Genomic DNA, 20,117 nt, shown 5'->3' on the forward strand with positions numbered 1-20,117 from the left:
TTCACACAGATGCTTTGCCTTGAACCTGTTGAAGACACATTATTGCATTCCAAATTTGTTCTGACTACTAGACCCATATTTACATAATCACGTCAAAGCATGGGGAATAAACACTTCTATCCTTTACATATTGCATTTCTCATCTTTTGTCTTTAACCTGTGCACAAAAACCTTAATTTCAAATCTAGCATATAGTACAAGACTAATGGACATGTTATGTTTATTAGGTAAACAAGAAATGGAGGTTTCCCAATCCCCCGTGGTAAAACAAATACTAGGGTGTGAGCTGTCCTAGCTACCCGCACTGTAAGCGTCCATGTGATTCAAAGTGGATGGGTACATAAAGTCTACCAGTTTCAAGGACCAAATAAATTAAAAGGAAAAAAGGAAAATAAGGAGAATCACAAAATGCTGTTTCAAAGATTGGTGACACTGATGTCATATACAATGTGACTTTATTTTCAACAATGGCATGTGTTGTTACAATACACAAGGAAAAACAAGGTAAATCAAGTCGAAAGCTTGGAACAAAGTGGCAAAACAATCCAAACCAATGTGAGTCAATATAAAAACATGAGCAATGTAGTAACCTATGATTAAAATAAAGTATCTACCTCACCGGCTTCCTAGCATGGGTCATCAGATATCACAGGCAGGAAAGGTGGGAAACGAAAAAGAAAAGGAAAGACTGAGTTATAAAAAGTTATCATTTCATATAAGACATTGCTTCTGTGGTTCTGCTAATGTTGAGTTCCTAATTCCTTCTAAATGTGAAAACAAAACGTGATTCTGATCAGGTGGACACTATTTATGCTGTCCTAAACATACATTTGCGTGAAATTTTCAATCAAGATGATACATTTAAACAAACATTTGTGTGAGATTTCCATCGATAGCCGAGGGGGTTTCTTTTTAGTGAGTTCCAATGGTCTATTTGCACTCAATGCTATCTCCCTGACCCCTTGCGATATGTGCCATGGGGGGGTAACGTTTTTTAAGGGTCTGTCATGTGCCGACGGGGACACATCCAGTTGTGTGTGTGGAGCTGGTGGCTCCTGATCGTGTAGTCCCCAATGAGGTCACATTTCGGCGGTACATAACCGGCTTAATCACTGCACTGCAATTTCAACTATGGAGGTATTTACAACCCAATCCTGGGACGCAGACCCACTGATCCTTCATGCCCCACCTAATTACAGAGCAGTACACGCTTTTGGGTGTCTGGTCCTTCGGGCAGCATCACACATTGACATTGAGTGCCTTACACCATGGAAGTACTGGGTTGAGTCATACACCTGACTTTGTTCCTTTCTTTTCTTTTCTCTGCCACTGTAGGAATGAAAACTACAAGACCGATCAAATCCTTACTTACACAGACCCACAGAAGCCAGGACCAGCCCCCAACTGGCCCTTTTAGGGAGAATCCCCCTCACCACCACACTGAGGCTAAACTACAATCTGCAACTCCTCTCTCCTTAGTGATCCCAAGGAATGGGTTGCGCAATGGGAGAGTAAGTGACCCACCAGCCTTTAGAGGTCACATAGATTGTTGTGCTGAGCATTCCCAGCACTATCCACACTGTCATAACTCGATATATCTATAAATGTTCCCTAAAGGGTCATTCAACTTAAGCCCCGACGAAGACAGCACACACAGCTTAAGTACCACTGAAATGTGACTCAACGGGGACTACATGCTCAGGAGCCACTAGCTCCACCAACACAACTGGATGTGTCCCAATCCTGGATGGCCAAGAAATCCTATTGGATCTTTCGCAGGGCTCTCAAAACACACCTTTTCTCATAACATACCACTCTCACCCTTGTACTGTTAATATACTCAGCATTCTTATCATCTACATGATTGTTACTTTTCTTCTCTATTGCCCCTTTGTTTTTTGCTGGATCCTGTCTTGTTACCTGCTATGCTTGTAAGTTGCTATCTGTATGGCGTGTATGCTTCCTGATTTGTAACGGCAACAGCACCTCAATGCCTCTTTTATGCACTTTACAAATGAAATAAATAAAATAAATAAACACATCCCTCATTTTGGCAGACAACAGACGCTTAAAAAACTTTACCCCCACTGGTACATATCCCAGGGGGTGAGGGTGATAGCGATGAGTGCAAATATACCTTTTGAACCTATAAAAAGAAAATCCCCTTTGTTTTCGATTGAAATCTCACGCAAATGTATGTTTAAATGCATCATCTTGATTGAAAATTTCATGCAAATTTATGTTTAGGACAGCGAAAATAGTGTCCACCTGAACAGAATCACGTTGTGTTTTCACATTTAGAAGGAATTTGGAACTCAACATTAGCAGGACCACGAAAGCAATGTCTTATATGAAATGATTACTTTTTCTACCTCAGTCTTCTTCTTCTTTTCATTTCCCTACCTTTCCTGCCCGTGATATCTGATGACTCATGCTAGGAAGCCAATTAGGTAGATTCTTTATTTTAATCATAGGTTACTACTTTGCACATGTTTTATATTGACTCACATTGGTTTAGATTGTTTTGTCACTTTGTTTCAAGTTTTCCACTTAATTTACCTTTTTTTTCCTTGTGTATTATAACAACACATGTCATTGTTGAAAATAAAGTCACATTTTATATGACATCAGTACCACCATTCTTGAAACAGCATTTTCTGATTCCCCCTATTTTCCTTTTTATACTTTTCATTTATGTGGTCCTTGAAATTGGTACTCTTTATGTACGCATCCTTCTTCGAGTTGTATGGATGCTTACAGTGCGGCTAGATAGGACAGCTCACACCCTAGTATCTGTCTTACTACTTTAGATATATTTATTTTCCAAAGGGGTACACCTACTTGTTGTTTCTTAATGTTATGTTTCCTACCCTATTTTTTGTTACATTGTCTATATACTCAGCTCGGTATATGTTATTATTACAGCACACCAAGAGACATAATCAGAGAAGCAGGAGTATATCAGATCAGGAAAAACCCTGTAAATCCAAAAGTTGTAATCCATTCACGCAATATTTCACTGTTCCAAAATCTATAGAGAGTTCAAGAATGATACAATAGATCTTGCAGATTGTTTCTCAATATTTTGCTTTGGGCAGGGTGGTAATGCATAAACAGAAGAGTCGTTTCCAGAGAAAGTGTTGGGGAAAACGGATGAGAGTAAAAGAACACATAATGAATTCAAAGATAAGTGGTATACTGGCAATTAACAATCCATTCAAGAATGTGTAGGGACAACATCAAATTACTGAAATAGGATGATATCAGTAAGAGCAGAGACTTGTTGTTATATTTTATTTTATTTGTTTCATACCGGTGCCAGATCGCATGAGTGCTTCAAGGCGCCAGCATCATCGAGTTGCAGTCAGGAAGTAAAAGTATCTACAAACCATTTACATTTAATTAGGGTTAGTAAGTAAATCCTTTCAAGCGACTAGAGAATATGTTCCCAAATTACTAAGGAGACAGTGAGAGGAGTGGCTGGGCAGGAGAGTAGTGATGAAGGGAGGGTAAAGTTGGAATGAAAGTAAGTGTCATTTATTGAAGCAGTCAACATGATATAGGCTCTAAAAGTGCATATCAGGTAGGTGCTATTGTTATAAAAGGGTGATGGACTGAAGGATATTCTGGTTTGCTGATAAAGGAGAGAGCATAGTATTTTGGGTGAAGTGATAGTTATTTAAAGTTTGAATCACTTGGTATGTTAGGTTTGTGATTTAAGGTAGGTTGGCTAGTACCAGTATTTGGATAGTTTTTTGAAGGTGTTGAATTTGGGTTCCTGAGAGACCTAGTCTGGTAGTATGTTCCATATGGTGGCGGGAAGAAAATGATTTTCCTCAGTTGTTTGCACCAACATGTGAGAGTTTTCAGTTTAGTCTTATTTGATCACACAAAGTATCTATACAGGATGACAAGCATAAGGAATACATAGAGGCACAAGTGGCTGGAAGAGTGGGTGGTCTTGGGGAAAATGTCTAGTATTTTGAGCTCTATTTTAGTTTTGAGTGGTAACCATTTGAGATTTTTTTTTGTACTGGAGTGATATGGCTGAGATAAGAAACAAATCTGTTATAAAGGAAGTCAGAAATATGGCATAAGAATGAGAGGAGTTAAACACTGCATTAAACTTGCTCGGTCTCCCGTCAAGAGAGAACAGTACAGTGAAGGTAGACATTTCTGAATGAGGGAAAAAGTCAAAGAAGAAAATGAAGGCAGTTGCAGTTGAATGGAACGAGGGAGAAAAGCACACAGACAAGATGAAAGAAAGGTATTTTTCTTCATAAGGCAGCATGCAGCAAATAGAAAATGCCATATGAAGAAGAGGAATGATTACTGAGTGGGAGAGAGATGGCAGCTATACAAACCTGAGGCATGTAGGTTGACAGAAGGGGCAGAGGCAAACCTGGTTGATTGTTCACATTTATGTTTCTGTCAGAATACATTAGGAATTTCAAGAATGATACTGTAGGCATTTTAAATGGAAAGGGGATCTACTGGACAAAAGGTGATGTAAGGGGTAGAAGAATTCACAGTGAGAGGACAGGGGGAAGAACATCTTGCAAAATAGACGGCAGAGTTAATAAAAAGAACATTTGAGAAACTACTAGAGAGGATATGATCTGGCTGTATGCACAGCATCTTTTAAAAGAAAGTGCAGCCTAAAATGGGAAACAGCGACCAACAACATAAACATGGAGAGCTGATTCTTGATTGTCCTTGGAATTATTGAAGGCAGATATGTGTGGATATTTCATACAATTGTCAGCGGGAAGGAATTTTTAGTAGAAGGGAAATTTCTCAGCAGCCCATCAACAATACACTTTTTTGAATTTCAGATTGGGTGCAAGGACCAAGTATTCAGAATTTGATTTTCTCATTCAGTTTACCACATTTACTCCATGGTAGAATCACCACTATGGAACTACATCAGAGAGGAAAAATCCCTCTGCCAATAACTTAATGTGTTTTGAATATATTGCTTGAATGTTCTAGGTAGAAGAATATATTTGTAAGCGCCATCCTGATTCACTTCATCCCTCACATCAATGACCTATTACGGCTCTTTCAATAAGTAGACATCTTGGATAGTTTGTGCTTGTTTATATTTATTGTGAGGCCTCTGGAGCCCCTCTTTATCTAAAAGTCTGTTTTCTTCATGAACTTGAGTTATATTGTTATTTTCTAAGAGCTGCTCTTTTCAATCTAGTACTTCAGTCAGTTATGTGTGTATAATTAATTAATTAGTGTTAATTCTCTATCAATGCTATATCCTTTCATATTTGTGTGTCTTTTGTCTTGTATAGTGTATGATTTACTCTGGGTAATAGAAGAATGATTCCATCATGTCAATAGGTGCATCTGGAATGTTTGACAGGCCTGAAGGGAGCTGAATGGTATGTCAAGAGTGCTACTTGGGTTAGTGTTCATTTACCGTCTAGAAGCATTAAGTGTGCTTGGTGTATTCTTTCTGTGCATTTTATTAGTTATCCTCAACTTGCAACCTGATTTACATGTCAACTACTAATATGACATCTATAAGAAATCACACTTGAAGAAGAGCCTGAGGCTCTGAGTTATTTGTACACACTCGGATCCCTACATTATTGTGATGACCTTGAAAATAAGCCAGGAGTGCTACCTGAGCTGTGTAAGGTGGCAGCCAATGAGACACACTATTCCCTAATGATACACACCATCAATGACCATCGATAACGTAATATCAGTTTTGCAAAGCAGTTATCGACTACAGCATTAAATAATGTGTGGTCAGGTTTTAGTTAATGTTGCAGAGCTGCTTTCTCACAAGGGTCAACAGAACAGTCCACCCAAAACACAGTGAGTTGGCCACCAGGAGAAGAGGAACAGGGTAGATGGCACCCCAATCATAGTTAGTGAGTCCACCTAGCAATGTTAGGGAAGTTTCTCTGGTGCTGCAGGGAGAACCCTCAGGAAGCTTCAGGGACAGGTGAGTAAACTCACATTGCTCTGTATGAGAAACTGGGGACAACCACCCCACATCAAAAGGGGCACTGCTTTATTTGCAGGGGAAAAGGGAAAGTCCACCCTATTTCAAAATGGAGATGAGGTGCACTTTCAAAGTCATGGGGCTCAAACAAAAGACAAATAATCCTCTAGGTTGTGAGGAACATGAGACGATGTACAGTGGATGAATTAACCATCCATCTGTGAGGATTGGGTGTAAGAAATTGCTACCTGGCAACGGTACAAAAAAATCGCTTGTTTGATGTGTATTAGCAAATAGAATGATCAGGCTATTTCTATCTCCAAAAGGGGTAATTGGCCAACCGAATTCCATTTTTCCATTGACTCCATGCCAAACGCATAGTAATTTTATGCTCTGCCGAATCAGTACCCAGATCCACAGTGCTTGCATTACTCGTGTCACAGAGCAGGCTCAAATGTCACATGTTTCCCATTTCAAAGCGGCAGAGACAGCCAGATCCCAGAGGCCAGCGGCATCATTTAAGATATGCCAATCTGTAAAAAAAACTATGATGATCATAGATTGCCCAAGATGGTGGCAAGGTAAACTCTAAATAAAAGCCTTGCCTGTCTTTAGGAATAGTGCACAGTGATACTTATTATCACAACAGCCACATAACAATTGATATAGCATATGTGTCAGCTCCTGTTAGTCAGCTCCGCTGTGGAAGGTGATGTGTATTCTGGTCAGCTGCGTGAGTCCACCAAATGATAGGACAGGAACCTGCAGGGCTGGGCCCCCTTTTTGATCTTTTTGTGAGAGCAGGTAATACTCTAAGACCCAAGACAGCCACACAGCAGGCAACTGTTCTGGGCCCGGGCATCAAGGGAGCACACCCATTCAGAAGGAGTAGCTTCACACCAGGGTGCTGCATGTCTAAATGCCTTTGTTCTCATTGAGAAGGGAAGGGGTGTGATCATGATAGGCAGGAGGGCACTGGTCAAGGGAAGGATACTTCCACCATCTTGATTTTGACTTTCTGTCTCTCTTTCTTACCTGTCCCCTCCAATTCATCAGGAGTAAAGCACTTTAGGCATGAAATTAGAAGGGCAAAGTCCACTCCATTCAAGAGCAGGGATTGGACCCCTAAGGCAAGCTAGCTTTAGCCCAATCACCTGAGGACCTTTGCCAATAAAAGAAGGGGCCTTCCACCCCTCCAGCAGATTCGTTTTTTTTCCCTCTCAGATTCTTTAGGGCCATATATTTGTTCTGGAGATCTTACAGGACTTTGTTTGGGAGGGTTGTACTCCACTCAGCTTGAGGTGAAGGATCATTCGAAGCAGAAGTAATATCTGCCCCCTACCACTCACAGGGCACATTGGGAGTAACCTCTGCTGTGGATCAGTACCTACCAGTCTGCAGTGGGATCTCTTAAGCTGGGAGAGCAGACCCTGAACAGGAATCATCCTATCCTCAAGTCCAACTGAAAGGGCCTCACAGCAACTGGAAGGCCAGACCATTCGAAGCTCCCTGTTCATTGCAGTGAACTGGTTACTCCGTGTTTACTGCACCTGGCACAAGAGGGAAGTCGCTGGCGCTGGTTTCTGTGCTCCTCCACCAATTGAACATTTGCTTGCACTTTTGACCAGTTTGACACAGCATCGTGCCGCAGCCAAATCTCATGACCTGGTAGGTCCAAAGCAACAGCTTCATGCCGGGCCCTGAACTGAATCACTGGAGAGTCACTGGCCAAATCTAACTGGGGATTACAACCACAGCTCAGCCGAGCTAGCCCGTGCACTGTTGCCTCATTGATTGCACATTGACGCACCCAATATTACCACTTTGACAAACGGCCACCAACTTGAGCTGCTGGAGTGTCGCTAATCAACCCCTCCCAACAGCGAAAGCCCCACTCGGCCTAGACAAGTGCAAAGCATTCCTAGGACTGCCTGGACTTGCATCTTTGAAGAGCCACCATTTTACCTTACATAGCAACTGCATCCACCCCTCTTTGATGCCCGATTTCTGCCGGAGCCTCCACGAGCCTACATGCCTGAAGTGAGCCTGATCAGCTCGCATTGATGTTCGAACCTGGGTCTGAATGTGTCATCCCATCAAAACTGAATACAGGTACTGTTGACTTCGACTTGCCACTTCAGTCCATTTGCACCATAGAGAGTGATTAGGTCAAGATTGCTCCTGTTTTATACAAGATATCCTTTATACCGCCCCCTGGAACTTTGCTTAAAGTGCTACCTCATCCAGTATGTTGAACCTTTTCTGTTCTTCCTTTCGGGTGGGTTTTTATGTATTAGTTTTTTTCTGCTCTATGTACAGATGGTGTCTTTTTAGATGAAAGTGTTTTTATTTTTTATAGAACCTTGATTGAACATTCCATTGATTTTGGTCTGTGATTCTGTTTTTGGATTATTAAGTGTTCACCTTCACAAGTCTCTTAAGTATAGCCTTGCCTCGGCCCACGTTACCAAAAAAGGCAAAGGGGGCATATATCTTAACAGTCCCTGTTTATCTTTACAATTATGTTGTGTTTTGGTTTTTAGAAGTGTGAGGGTTGAATAGGCAATTTTACCCCAACTCATCGTTGTATTTTTGTGAGAAAGAATCCATTTTTTCTCATTGATTGATATTTTTTATTTGATTGATTGATTGATATTTTATTTCTATCGCACTCCTACACAAGTGTTTCCGAGCGCGACACATTGGGAAAACGCATCTTCTTCTAAATGCCTGCAATGAGGAATCAGTTGTATCTGTCTGTTTTTGAAACACAATTAATCCAGCAGCACGTTATTTGCTTAAGGAACAATCCATTGCTACTGCTGAGATCAAGACTGTGCCTTATTGTGAGTTGCTCTGCTGGACCTACTTGGTAAGGCTACAAAAGATAAGACACCAGGTAAGAATGGAAGCTGGGGGGTTCGCCGACACTGTTCCTGCTCCACTTGCCCCACTTCTCTAGCATCCACACCAGGGGAGTGATGCAATCTGAGTGCTGGTTATCCTGGCAGTCTTCACCACCGTCTACCTGCTGGCCTCTTTTTTAGGCTCACTGCGCCTATGCAGCTACTATCTCACACCCTACTGGTAACTTCATGTCCTTCAAGCAATTATCAGGGGTCTGTAGCGAACAGCACATTTTTGGGAAAAGAGGCTGTGTGAGGGAAGACCTCTTTCTCGAATGAGCACACAAGGTGTGCGACATCTGTCACCTCGTTCATTGATTGAACTTTGCTCTCAAGTGAGAGAGCAACTGCAGGCCATTGGAGTGTGATTGCACTTTTCCAACAGGTCAGGAAGAGGAAGAATACTGACAATGCTCCACAAGTCTTTTCTTTCATATATTTAGGGTTGTGTTGTCTCAGACATCTGTCCCCTAGCAACGGAGACACACAGGATAGAGGAATGTTCACTGTGTGGAACAGTGACCCTCCGCAGCACTGTTTCTTTTCCGGACCATTGCATGCACATTCACAGCTTCCCATTTGTTATGCATACTCTTGTATTCTCACAAGGATGGGTGGTGCTGTTTTTAATTTCATGACCATATCAGTCCTATTGCAAGTTAGAGCAACAATAGTGCAATGGGGCACATTGAAGTTGACAGCTGGAGGGGGATAGGAAGGTAATGAGAGAGTCTCACATTTGTTCAATTGTAGATGATAAGCACTGGGCAAAGATGTAAGTGGATTGGAAAGAAGAGATAGTGTGAGGGCAAGGAAGAGCCATGAAAGGATAGAGTCTGGAGAAGTATTTGTGGGGGTGAGATTGGAGAATAGTAATTCAATTGGGGAAGTAGGATGATTAGGAAGATTGTCGAGTAGTGTAGGGTGTAGGGTATACTCATAGGGAAGTATCACTTGATACTGGTGCATATACTTTTCGGTTACTGTGTGCAAGGTGTATGCTTTAGTTAAAAACTGCGTGCATAAGTGGGTGAATTTATTTTCTCACACCATTGTTTCTGTTACCAGAGCTCCATAACTGCATCAGTGAGCCCAGCTAGATTGGAATGATGCATTTTGATTGTTGTACTCAGCTAAATTCGTTTGTTGCACTCAAAGCTATTTTCAGCCAATTGCGCAATTTCAGTAGTTTTTAAAAACTACATTTCCCAAGCTGCTTAGCAGCAACTCATTTTCATCTGCGTCACATCAGCTCTGGTGCATTGGCAAGGCCGGTTTTCATCGGTTTGTGCCGTGGCGTTCGGTGGGAAACCCTTTCCCCCTGTGTTTGCAGAAGGATATAGGCAGGCATCATGGCCATAATGAGACCAAACACATATCGAGGAATGCCAAAGAAGAGGAGCCCAACCTTCCAAGACCAGGTAACCCCCATAGAGTAGAACCCCAACGTTCCCCCACGCAGAGGAGTAGCCAGCTGAAAGTGCTAAGCCTTGACTTGCTAACACACTTAGCCCGGTATGTACAGCTGATAAAAATCAGTGGGGTAGCCCTACTGTACCACAACTCATTTCAAATCAGAAAAATTAACACTATCCGCTTAGCAGACTGCAAACAACTAATGGCCAAGCAATATCTGAACGCAAATGAGACAGTAAACATCTTTCTAATTTTCAGACCACCTCAGAACATGCCAGACTTCTTACTTAATCTCAATGACCTAATCACTGTGAGCCTTAAACCTAAATCAAAAATATTGATCTTGGGTGATTTCAATCTGGGCTATTATGACATAACAGATTCGCAAACTACATTAGTCACTAAAACAATTTGTGATCTGGGTTTCACGCAACATGCTAAGACACCTACCAATATTAAGGGAAGAATCCTGGATTAGTTTCTTACCCAAAACCTTCTAATTTTCAATCTGAGGTGCAACCGCTGTCTTTGGTCTTATCATTATATACTAGACTGGAACATGTCTCTTCCAAGCCGTATGAGAACTAAACTCCAAAAGAGCTGGGTAACATGCAGGAAATTGTGTAAACTGACACTGGACACCATGGCCCCCTTTATAGCGGCCCCTATCAAGAATTTAGACTCTCTGAATTTTGCTGAAGAGCTGGGCAAGGCCAATGGCAATACTCTCAAAAGGGCCATCAGTGACCTGGCTCCATTGAAAACACAGCTATCTAAAGACAGGCCAAACAAAAAATGTCTCTCTCCTGAAATCCAACTGCTATGCGCAGCTAAACTCAAGGCATTGAAACAATGGAAAAAACGAATTTAGCAGAAGACAAAACCATTTTTGCTAATACATCAAAAACATACAAAAAGGCTGAGTCGAGTGCAAAAGGAACCTATTACGACAATAGAATCTCAGGAGCAACCTCAAGCTCAGGTGAACTATTTAGGATTCTTAAGGAGCTGGAAGACCCTTGCCTAGTTCCAGTGCAGGTGTTAAAGGATGCCAGCTGGTGCACATCCCTCCAACAAGCCATGAGAAATAAAATAGAGAATATACAGAAAAATCTAGAAAAAAAGATCAACTCTAGTACCAAAGTCAATGTGACCCTGCCATCAGTTTGCCCCAATGTACACACTGTTAAATTTGATTTCCAGCCCATCTCTGAGCAAAAGGTACTCAGCCACCTTAAACCAACAAGCTGTAAAGGGGATGTCTGTCCTGCCTCAATAATTAAAGAATGCAGTAACTAACTTGCCCCTCTCCTTACTAAATGTATAAACTTTTCTTTTAAAGAGAGTGGTGCCCCTATCAGTATAAAAAAAAACCTGGATATCACCCCTTATTAAGAAACCTACTCTTGACCAGAATGTACAGAGTAACTACCGGCCTATTACAAACGTGCCATACTTGCTGAAGATTCTGGACAAAGTGGCAAAGCTACAGGGGGGACAGCAATATGAAGTGGCAGATTCAGTGGTCACAAGTTGGAGGGGTCCCTAGTGAGAGTAGATGTGGGGAGAGAGAAGGAGAGGAAGGTGAATAGCGTTCCCTTGGAAATTAATGGGTAGATTGCAAAGTAAGATAAGAGAGGGGTCAGAGAGGAGGGTGACAAGTAGTTTGGTGGAATATACTTTGGTGAGGTTGAGATCTCTCCCAAGTGCTATCTGGGCTTCATAAGGGATGGAATCCAGGTCAGAGAAAATGTTTATATATTTTTAACAGAAGATCTCGTGGGAGAAAACTTTGAACATATAGTTCTCTAAGGAGATGAGGGCCGTGTCTGTGCCCAGGAATCACTTTAGTTGTGTCATAATACAGCAATTAAGTAGATCTAGATTTTATTTAACCTCATTTGTAATGGCTTAGTACTGGCATTTTGTGTCAGGTTATTGGCCCAGTTAAGCGTTAAGTCTACAGCTACGCAGTCATGGGACATGCAGGGCACGAAGGCTTCTTTAGAATCATACCAGTTGCCCAACTGAAATGCTGGATGGAAAGTTCATGAAGAATGCAGAACAAATACACACTATATTGAAATGTCATCACACCTAGTAGGAACATTCTGGGTAGAACAAATATAACACTGATAGAATTATAGGTAAAGGCTGAAAACCTCAGCAAGTGTTCTTACAGGGTTGTTTGTTGATTACTATGCAATTCCCCTCAACACACTCTCCCACTAACATGTTGTGACTGCCCCGGTTACGTTTTCATGTAAGGAACAAGAAGCTTGACCTGTAGACAGTGTCCAGGACCCATGCTAAGGAGCCTACAATCCATCCTGTTGTCAAAGTGTGGCCTGATAACTTGGAACAACTGACTCCCAGCTTCCTAGGATGAAATCAGGACCAGTGCTCATGTTCCTACAATACCTGCCTGTCCTCTGCTGATCAGTGTCAGAAATTACATAGCAACCAAACTGTCCTGCAGCTGCTAGATCTTCCTTCCTTCCTTCCTTCCTTCCTTCCTTCCTTCCTTCCTTCCTTCCTTCCTTCCTTCCTTCCTTCCTTCCTTCCTTCCTTCCTTCCTTCCTTCCTTCCTTCCTTCCTTCCTTCCTTCCTTCCTTCCTTCCTTCCTTCCTTCCTTCCTTCCTTCCTTCCTTCCTTCCTTCCTTCCTATGTAAAACAGTATATTTTGGTAAAAACTCTGTATTCTGGACTGTGTAGTCTTAACAGGCATGCCTTTGATCCATGTGGCTTCCTTCATGGAAATGTTCACCCAATCACTGATTTTAAGATGGTCTTTTGAGCTGCACTACCAATGGGTTAGTATTAGTCATGTGTCTTTGATTGCACATGAGAAGACTTTCTTTGCAGCTCAAGGGAGGGTCATTTCAGACAGTTACTTTATTCCCTAAATATATTTCGCTAGTTTTAGACTTTGAAAACACGTGGGGCCAAGTACACACCACTCCTCTCCAATCCCTTATTCGCATTTTCCCCAGCTGACAGAAAGTATATTTTACTTAGCGTCCCCCTCCTCTGATTCTACACTACATACCTCCTCTTTCAACAATTTACAGATCCCCTACTGCCATTTGACCCAAACAAATAGAGGTGCAGGAGAAATCATGAATATAGCCAAGTTACATGTGTTGTATATATTGTTATATGCCACACTGTAAAGCTCACCTGGTTCCCACGGGGGCGCTGGTCTAGTCTGGATTGCTGTGGCCTCTTCTAGCGTGATGCGCAGGACCCGGAACACCGATTGGACAGGACCTCCAAATCGTGCTTGCCTGGCCCGTAGGAATATCCTTCTGCAGATGAGAAAGGGGATTAACAGTCTGCAGAATAGTGTGCTAGCTCCCCCCTTTCCCCCTTCGTTCCTCTCTAACTTCCTCCAAACCCCGGTTTAAGCTCACCTTATGGTTTGGAAGGATAAACTCTCCATCCTGCTTCTGGTGCAGGGGCGCGCGTTCGTCGAGTTACTTCACTGGTTTTCAGAATGGCGCTGGCAAAATCCACTTGACTTTCCTGAGCGATGCGCCGTAAGTATGAAAGTTCAAAGTTCAAGTGAGGCCCCCTTTATGTTGTCTTTCTAACCTGTGATCTGTCCTTTATTTCAGGTGCAGAATGAAGGCGATGCATCGAGGGGTTAAACTGCCGAGGTGAGTAGTGATGAGGGCGATCCCTCTAAATGTCCTTATCATTCCCCAGAAATGTCTCTTGTCCTTTCCCCATAGGTGCCGGGGTACGGTACCTGCCAACGGGGCGGCGCCGACCCGAAATGTGGAAGAAAAGCCGGTAAGTATTATGGCTGTTAATCAGGCTTTCCTTCTGTGTTCCTTCTGCTCACCTTTTGTTTCTTCCTCTCTCCCCTAGGTGCAGAGATGTGGCGTCCGATGCTGACAGCCGGGATGGACCCGGGAGAAGTCTCGAGGACAGGTGAGTGAAGCGTGGCACTGCAGCGAGCAACGCAATGCTTTTAAATGGAAGTCTTTCTTCAGGGATGCTGGCGAGAAGATTCCGGATGCAGGTAAGAAATTTGAAATAGTCCTTGGTTTTCACCTTTCTCTTCTCTTCCTTCCTTGCAGGTCTTCCAGGTTTGAGGCGGGCGTGGCTGGAGTCCAGGTGCAGGAGCAGACATGGTGAGCATTAAGCTACAGGAAGCAGAACAACGCGATGCATGAGCTGCTGTCTGGGCGTGGCTTAAATAGCCTCCAAAGAAGTCCCAGGTATGTATCCTTCCCTGGCCACGCCCGAGTGAAAAAATAGTCCCTATGAAAAAATAGTCCCTTTCAGGTCTCAGGGAGGCCTGAAGCGTGCAGCATGGTCTGCATCAGGTAAGTGCACAAAACACCTCCCAAAATCAGCCTGGCGCCTATGGCGCCAGGACTGATGTCCAACATGAGCCTGGCGCCAAAGGCGCCAGGACTGAGCCCAAAGAGCCCCTATAAGGGGCCGCTGGGCTTTTACCCGAGGGCATGATGCCTGCTTCCGGGGGTGCTGGGCCTGGCCTGGTGCTCCGGGGGTAGGCATCATGACAGCACTCCCCCCCAAGGCCCCTCCCAAGGTCGTTCCTTCTGAAGATTTCGGTTTGTTTGTGAAATTCCGATGGAACCTTTTTACCAGCCGAGGTGCATGTACGTGATCACTGGGTTCCCAAGACCTTTCCTGAGGCCCGTACCCTTTCCAATCAATTAGATAGAAAAGTTTTGATTTTGAGATCTTAGAATCCAAAATGTTCTTCACCTCGAATTCAGGCTCCCCATCTATCTGAATCGGTTCTGGTGGCTTTGTTAATCTGGTTCCTGGGTGCACTGGTTTCAAAAGTGACACATGAAAAACGGGGTGAATCCGCATGTTAGCTGGTAGATCGAGCTTGACTGCCACTGGGTTGATTATAGCTTTGATCGAGTAAGGGCCTAAATACCTTGGATTAAAAGTTCGAGGCCCCTTGAGTGATAGGTGTTTGGTAGCCAACCATACTTGATCCCCTATTTGGTATGGAGGCGCCTCTCTTCGATGCAGATCCGCATTCTTTTTGTATTTCCCTTTCGCATGTTGCAAATGTGCAGTTGCATCCTTGAAGGCTTGAGTAATCGTAGAATGCAAATGGTCCACTGCGGGCATTTCAAGGCTCAGAGGTGGGTCCAAGTCTGAAGTATGAGGGTGATGTCCATATAGGGTATAAAAGGGGCTCTGACCAGTTCCAGAGTGTATCGAGTTATTGTATGCATATTCAGCCACCCATAAAATGTCCTTCCAATTACCCTCCGATTGGTGCAACATACATCGTAGATATTGTTCAAGGGTCTGGTTCGTTCTCTCCGTCTGACCATCGGTCTGTGGGTGGTGGCTGGTCGAGAGTCTTACGTCGATTTGTGCCAGTTGACAACACTTTTTCCAAAAATGAGAAATAAACTGGCTTCCCCGATCGGAGACTAGTATTGACGGGAATCCATGCAAACGGATGATATTTTCGAGGAATTCCTTGGCAAGAACAAAGGCTGAAGGTAATCCTTTCAACGGAATAAAGTGGGCCATTTTGGAAAATAAATCCACCACGACCAGAATAGTATTGTAACCATTACAAGAGGGCAGGTCCGTGATAAAATCTAGTGACAGGGTGTGCCAAGGTGCTGGTGGAATGTCTAAGGGCTGAAGAAGACCGGCGGGTCTTGTCTTTTGACCTTTGTTTTGGGCACAAACTCCACAGGACATCACAAAAGATTTAATATCCTTTTGCCATGAAGGCCACCAGAATTGTCGTTTAACCTTTTCCTCTGTTTTGGCAATGCCAGGATGTCCTTCTATCAGGGTATCATGATGACGGGAAATAACCAGTTCTTGCAATTCCTTTTCTGGCAAAAATAAGCATCCTTGGAAGTAAGGTAAGCCATCCTTGTCTGACAAGTTAGACCCCCTTTTGATCCAATCCTGCAAGGCTGAAGAGTCCAGGAATTGTTTCACTCATGCTTGAATGTCTTCAAGGGTTTGTAAAGTGGTTATCCCCAAAATTCTTTGTTCGGGAATTATCGGCACAGGTTCTGAGTTTGTGTCTATTTCTTCCATTCCAATTCGGGATAGAGCATCCGCCTTAACATTCTTATAGCCGGGGCGGTACGTGATTACAAAATCGAACTCAGCAAAGAACAAAGCCCATCGGAGCTGTCGAGACGATTGAGCCTTGGCAGTTTTTAAATATTGTAAATTTCGGTGATCAGTGATCACGGTGATGGTATGCCGGGCGCCGAGGAGATAATGCCGCCAAGCCTTAAAGGCGGACTTAATGGCTAATAGTTCCTTATCGGTGATCGCATAATTTATCTCCGGTGGCGAGAACTTTCTGGACCAAAATGCTACGGGGTGTAGTTGGTTGGTTTCAGGGTCTCTCTGAGACAGGACAGCTCCCATGGCTAAGCTGGACGCGTCGGTTTCGACTATATATGGGATATCGGGACGCGGGTGCTTCAAAATAGGTGCGGACGTGAACTTAGCTTTCAACTCCTGAAAGGCCTGTTCGGCTTCCTCGGTCCATTCAAAACGTTTATTTTTTCGCAAGAGTGCAGTGATGGGTTGCACCACACGTGAAAACTCCGGGATAAACCTGCGATGAAAGTTGGCAAAACCAAGCATGCTTTGGACACCTTTCACCGAACTAGGTGATGGCCATTTGAGGATGGCATCCACTTTCCGTGAATCCATTCGGACCCCTTTAGCTGTCAGGATGAATCCGAGAAACTCAACCTCGGTGGTATGGAAAACACATTTTTCCAGCTTGGCAAACAGTTTGTGCTGGCGCAGTTTCTCTAGGACGGCCCTGACATGCTTTCTGTGATCACATTCCGAAGAGGAGTACACAAGAATGTCATCGATATACACAACAACACAGACATCGATGAGTTCCCGAAGGACATCGTTCATGAAGAATTGGAAGGCTGCAGGCGCGTTGCACAACCCCGAAAGGCATCACCTGGTATTTGAATAGTCCATATTTTGTACGGAAGGCCGTTTTCCATTCGTCGCCTTCTTTTACTCGTACCAGATGATAAGCCCTCCGGAGATCTAACTTGGTGTATATGCAAGCATCCTTCACCTGGTCAAGGAGTTCACGGATCAGAGGCAGAGGGTAACGATTTTTAACAGTTATCTGGTTCAATGCGCGTTAATCGATACAAGTTCTAAGGTCACCTTCTTTTTTAGGCACGAAGAACAAAGCTGAGGATGCCGGGGACTTTGACGGGCGAATGAAACCATTGGCGAGGTATTGATCTAAATATTGTCTCAAATGCAGATTCTCTGGTTCAGTAAGGGCGTAAATCCTGCTACAAGGGGGTTGTGCACCGGGCACCAGATCGATTTGGCAATCGTACAATCTGTGGGGAGGTAACGTGTTGGCCTGTTCCTTTTGGAAGACGTCCTGAAAGTCTTGGTACTCTGGAGGTAGTTGCACAGGGACAGAGGTTACTGATGCTAGATTAATCTTTGGATTTTCTGGGTAGCAGGTTTGTGCACAATCCGGGAAGGTTATTCTCTTCGCTCGCCAATCAATTCGAGGATTATGTGTCTCTAACCAAGGGATTCCGAGAATAAGCTGAAACTGTGGAGCCTTGATTACATCAAACACAACTGCCTCCCGATGGCCATCCGGACCTACAAGTGTCACCTCAGCTGTGGAATGTGTTACCGGTCCAGAGGCAATTTTCGGTTCCATCTACTGTGGTGATGACATCTTTGTTGGTTTTAGGACGCAGAGGGAGGTTTATCCTAGAGACCAATTCTCGATCCACATAGTTTCCTATAGCCCCGCTATCGATGTATGCCTTTATAGCATGCAACCGCTTAGGCTGTTCCGGATCTAAGAGGACCATTGGCACAATGAAATGCGACGTCTGAGAGTTAGTTTTCAAGCTCGGCAAGCGGACCCCTACGCTTGCCGGGCGTGGTCGTTTCCCGATACAGAGTTTCCATGGATTTAATCAGCGGCTCCTACCACCTTCTTGGGCAACTTAACCGGGCAATCTCGTAGAAAGTGTCCAGAGGACCCACAATAAAGGCATAATTGCATATGTCGTCTTCTTTCCCGTTCTTTTTGAGTTAGGGGTCCTTTAACCCCTCCGATTTGCATAGGCTCCGAGCCATCAGCCCCGTTGGGGTTAGCGTGGGTCTTGGCCAACACCCGGCTTTCAAACTTGGACCGATCTGCTTTTCTGTTTAGCAGCCTGTGATCCAATTGGACCACTAAGTCTATATATTCAGTGCATTCTTGGGGTGGATTTACAACTTGTGCCAGGACATCTTTAAGTTCTCTGCGTAGACCTCAATAGAATAACGTGATTCTTTTATCCTCTGGCCAGCCAGTTTCCACAATTAGTCTATTGAAGGTTGCAATGTAGGCTAGAAGGTCTTGATTGCCCTGTCGCAGAGATAGAAGTTCGTCATCCAGAGCCTGTCCCTGGGAGTGTCGAGCAAATAACCTTTCCATGCTTGTTTGAAATCCTTGAAAATCACGAAGAATCGGGTCATCTTGAGTTACCAGTGGGACTGACCAATCGGCAGCACAGCCTCTGAGATATGACAACACAAAGGCTACCTTGGTCTGATCATTAGGGAAGGCCCCAGGTCTGCATAGGAAGTGCAAACGACACTGATTCATGAATACGGCAAATCGTTTGGGGTCCCCAGTAAAGCGTTCAGGTGGGGCCAGCGGCATGTTTCCAGGTAGATTAATCTGCACCGGGTTACTGGAAACCACAGGAGCGGGGTTCCCCCCGGAACCGGGTAAAGGAGTTTGTCCAGCTTGACCTTGCAAAAGCTGTCTAGCCAGGTCATCAGCTCTATCCTTTATTACACTCACTTCCCTCCTGAGGGGAATAGTCTCTTGACGAGCGGCGTGTACTTCGGCCCGTAATTCCCCAAGTAATTGGGCCAACTGGTCAGTTTCGGAAGTTTCCATAGCGCCTGGGTGGGAATTTGTAGGAAGGCTTCGCGTTCTGTAACGCTCACCTGGTTCCCACGGGGGCGCTGGTCTAGTCTGGATTGCTGTGGCCTCTTCTAGCGTGATGCGCAGGACCCGGAACACCGATTGGACAGGACCTCCAAATCGTGCTTGCCTGGCCCGTAGGAATATCCTTCTGCAGATGAGAAAGGGGATTAACAGTCTGCAGAATAGTGTGCTAGCTCCCCCCTTTCCCCCTTCGTTCCTCTCTAACTTCCTCCAAACCCCGGTTTAAGCTCACCTTATGGTTTGGAAGGATGAACTCTCCATCCTGCTTCTGGTGCAGGGGCGCGCGTTCGTCCAGTTACTTCACTGGTTTTCAGAATGGCGCTGGCAAAATCCACTTGACTTTCCTGAGCGATGCGCCGTAAGTATGAAAGTTCAAAGTTCAAGTGAGGCCCCCTTTATGTTGTCTTTCTAACCTGTGATCTGTCCTTTATTTCAGGTGCAGAATGAAGGCGATGCGTCGAGGGGTTAAACTGCCGAGGTGAGTAGTGATGAGGGCGATCCCTCTAAATGTCCTTATCATTCCCCAGAAATGTCTCTTGTCCTTTCCCCATAGGGGCCGGGGTACGGTACCTGCCAACGGGGCGGCGCCGACCCGAAATGTGGAAGAAAAGCCGGTAAGTATTATGGCTGTTAATCAGGCTTTCCTTCTGTGTTCCTTCTGCTCACCTTTTGTTTCTTCCTCTCTCGCCTAGGTGCAGAGATGTGGCGTCCGATGCTGACAGCCGCGATGGAGCCGGGAGATGTCTCGAGGACAGGTGAGTGAAGCGTGGCGCTGCAGCGAGCAACGCAATGCTTTTAAATGGAAGTCTTTCTTCAGGGATGCTGGCGA

General features: G+C 44.2%; 1 protein-coding gene across 1 annotated transcript in view; it reads right to left on the reverse strand.

Annotated features, from left to right (window-relative positions):
* Positions 1-20,117, reverse strand: part of LOC138568836 (ATP-dependent translocase ABCB1-like) — a 615,126-nt gene that overhangs the window by 200,929 nt on the left and 394,080 nt on the right. The window lies entirely within an intron of this gene.

The sequence above is a fragment of the Ambystoma mexicanum genome, chromosome 2q, assembly GCF_040938575.1.
Source record: "Ambystoma mexicanum isolate Mex_15411 chromosome 2q, UKY_AmexF1_1, whole genome shotgun sequence".
NCBI lineage: Eukaryota > Metazoa > Chordata > Amphibia > Caudata > Ambystomatidae > Ambystoma > Ambystoma mexicanum.